Consider the following 3984-nt stretch of genomic DNA (forward strand, 5'->3'; position numbering starts at 1 on the left):
TCAAGGGTTATACCCAAAAATGCACTTATTTACATTTAGTATATTTCTTGTAAACTATTAATCTTTAGATCAAAATTTCTTCTGGATAGGTAAAAATGTGCATGCGTTTGTGAGTGTATGGTACGTACATAAATAAAGAACTGAGTTACACATTTCATATTTCAAAATGTATGATTAATATTTATAGCCAAAAAAACCTGTGGCATTGGTGAATTTCTATTCTGGTTAAGGTGTGGAAGGAGAAAGAGGGTACACAAAACACAAAATGCTTTATTTAATTGCTTGGGATTTGATTCCTGTCTTGTACTGACAGGAAATTATCATGAAAGACGTTGGTATGTTAAGTAGGGCTTATAAATGTCAGGTTGGTAGGAATCTTAATATTAGTGACAATTAACCAACCAACATGACAAATAAGAAACCATAACAAACTGTTTTGTTATGCTGAAATAGTCACTTATCTAGTTAAGTTTATCTACATACAGGAACATAGCAAAATATTAATTCCACAGTCATTGACCAACATGAGCCATAACAAATCTCTAAATGAAATTAGATGCTTTCAGCATTTTCCTACATAAAAGTTGTTCTCATCTTTGAGGTGATTATTAGTGATGTGTTCATTCAGTTTATTCAAATTTTTAAGTAATGGACAGAAAAGAAAACAGAAAGCTTCTCTGCTTATTGAATTAATATTTGCTAAAATGAGATTTCTACATCACTACCAAAATGTCAGAATAGAAATTACCCAATGACTGCTGAACAGTTTTAATGCTCATTACTGACAAGAGTAATTTACCTTATTGTAAACTGGCATCATGTTTCTAAACCTAATCTATTATTTAATTTCATGGTACATCCACTTTAGCAACAACAGCTTTTATTGTCTGTATTATGTAGCAAAGTACATTAAAAAATAGACATGGTTACTCTCAAATAGTCACATAAACAGCAGGCACCTCTTACAGCTCTGATTATGGACAATGCCTGTGCAATAACTCTTCTTTCAGACTTAACGTTAAGAGTGATAAAACCAGAAGACAATCAAACTGGCTAGAGCTACTGGCTCAGAACTACAAACAGGGAAACCGATTCCAAAATTTTGTTTAATGAGCTCCATAACCAAACAGGTCTGACCCAATACGTATCATATTCATCCCAAGAACTGCCCCTCTGAATGCAAAATAGCAACCAAGTTGTCCTGGTTTACTGGGATACAATCCTAGCATCAGTTCTCTATTCATCAAAGGTGCATTTGTCCAAGGCCTACAACATTCTATTTCATGGAAATGAAGTGATAAGACACTTTTATATAGTTGGGTTTTCTTATAGTGATGATCAAGGTCTTTAATAGTTTTGAGATAAACATACGCAGAGGCTAGGGGAAGCAGAAATCCAGAGTAGTTGACCCCAAGCTGAACCCAAGCTTTTCAACAAATTTTTTCCTTACTATAAATGTCATGCTCACTTAAATTGGGGAGTTTGTGGGGACTGCAGGGTTTCTTAGATATTTCTAAAGGAACAAAAGAAATTATTGTATTTCTTGAATCATCTGACAAAGTCTCTACTTGAGGCCTTTCTTAGGCTAGCAACCTCTTAGCTCAGTTTCTCAAGTCCCTAAGAAGCATCCTTCAAAATAAGCTCCGTTAGCTTAAACAACTGGACTTTAACTGATGCATTTGGACTGAAATCATCCTAGGAATCAATATACAAATAGTTCAGCTACAGAGTTGATTGGATAGGCAGGAGTCTGGCAGGACTTCATAATACACATCCAGGATTAGGATATTCTCTTCTATCCACAGAGCTACTACTGAAAGAAATCAAGCCTTAAATGTTCAGTGTTTAATGGCATGTATTAGTTAAGGTCTTGCCTCAAGGACAATTCTAGCCAGCTGACTGTGTTTGTGATGAGGAGCCACTGCCTCAAGTCCCATATGAGAGGCAGGGATAAGACTGGTAGCTTGTTATATCTAGCACATCCAGGTATTTAAACCTGAGCTGTTCATTCACTGCTACTGCAAGAGAAAATCTGGGTATCATCACTAAAAGAGCTGAGACTATTCTACACTATATTCTGCTTTTTAAATTGTATGTATTTGGTTTACAGATACAATGTCTTTTCTACCATATTGATTACCACATTGTTTAACAGCTCCCTTTGTATTTTTGCAGTACTTCTGTGAAAAGAAAAAAAAGGTTGTTGTTTTTTTTTCTATTTAAGAAGACAGAAATTATGAATAAGCACCAAAATAAATTATTTTAAAATGTCAAAATGGGAAAAACCCTAAAGGAGATCAACAGAGGACCTTATACTGTGGCAATAGCAGCATCAGGCTCCATCCTCAAGTTCCTAAGTGTTGCAATGACAACACAAGAAACACTGGATTCATTTAACATTTTACTTTACTGCCTTCATCCATCTTTTTTATGCTCAGTGGTGTCACCAAAAGCAGTGTACTCTCAGCAATTCCCAACAGAAAAGCCCAGTAAGATGTAGGCAGTTAGAACAACCTTCCATCCTCTTCCTAATGACCCAAGAGCTGCTTATCATGCATTTGAATAACACTGTTTTGCAATGCAACAAGGTAAGCTTGTGTTGATTTATTTTCATTTTTTCCTATTTAACTGAGAGAACAAATGCTACCACAACAAACTATGCATATACAGCTCTGCATGACTTTATTGAAAAGCAAATTCACTGTTTTTCTTCTCTAGTTCTCCTTTTTAGTAATGTTGTGTTACTCATACTTAGGAGAGTTCCTTACCAAAGAATGAAATCTTCTTTTTCTGGAATGCTAAAATAACTAGTTATCATCAGACCCATGGGTCTACAAATTAAGCTATGTTGTTGTGCCTCAGTAAACAGATTGCAATGAAATTTTTACGAGTATCATACATTTCCATTTCCCCTAAACTCTCTAGTTTCTGATTCTAGTTATTTTTGTTGAAAGGTTTCCCATTTTGAAGGGAATTACACAAAAAGCACAAGTGCTGAAGGTGTACTGAGGAAATATTGTGCTTTGTTATGAGTCAGACAGGATGAAGTCAAAATACATGACTTGTTTTTAGGAAACACCGGCTGAAAATAATGGAAATCCCAGATATACATCTGCTTATATAGAGTTTACATTTGGGTTTAAATTCTTCTGTCATCCAATTGCAAGTGATAAATATTATTTTTCCCTTCCTTCATTGGATCTACTCTAATCTACAAATTTATGATGTTTTTATCTTAGAACTGTAAAGAAAAATCTGGAAACAAATTTCTGTGTAATATTTATGATGCGTACAGTCAGAATAGTGTCTTCCTTTGCTTCCTTTTTCACACAGATTCAGTGGTAAGCTTTTGTGTCTTCATGTGACTTCAGAAAGATTTATCTCACACTGCAGTAAACAAAAAGTCCAAAAAACAAGTTACAGATACCAGCTTCCCTATCAGTGTAATCAAATCCCATGACCCTTGCTCTCCTTTCTCTTCTGGTATCTTCAGCTGTATTCTGAGCTTGCTGTCACTTCCTCAAACTGCAACACTCAAATGTGAATTTGTCTCATAAATATGATCCCTTTTTCACATCTGCATGACAGAAGATGGTTTGGAGTGTTTTATTAAAAAAACCCAAACAAATCATACTTATGCAATTTTAGAAAGCCTTTTTTTTCTAGCACAGAGCTTTAAATTTTGCTGTCTCATAATCATGGCAATTGCCTTTCAGAATATACTGTGTCAGAAAGATGATTGATAATTTTGTTTCCCCTGAAAAAACAAACCAAACCAAACCAAACCATAAAACCCCAAATCCCCACACTAAAGAGAGAAGCCTTCCCTGAACTGTCCTATGATGTTAGCGACTGTGTGTTTCAAACCACATTTAGCTCTTGTTAACACACACATGAAATTGATTAATTACTGATATGCGTAACAAATTTGCATCTGCAGAGTTCCAAAACATCATTAGCTCCAAGATTTGTTATGCTATGCTC

The sequence above is a fragment of the Mesitornis unicolor genome, unplaced genomic scaffold (assembly GCF_000695765.1).
Source record: "Mesitornis unicolor isolate BGI_N332 unplaced genomic scaffold, ASM69576v1 scaffold7817, whole genome shotgun sequence".
Lineage (NCBI taxonomy): Eukaryota > Metazoa > Chordata > Aves > Mesitornithiformes > Mesitornithidae > Mesitornis > Mesitornis unicolor.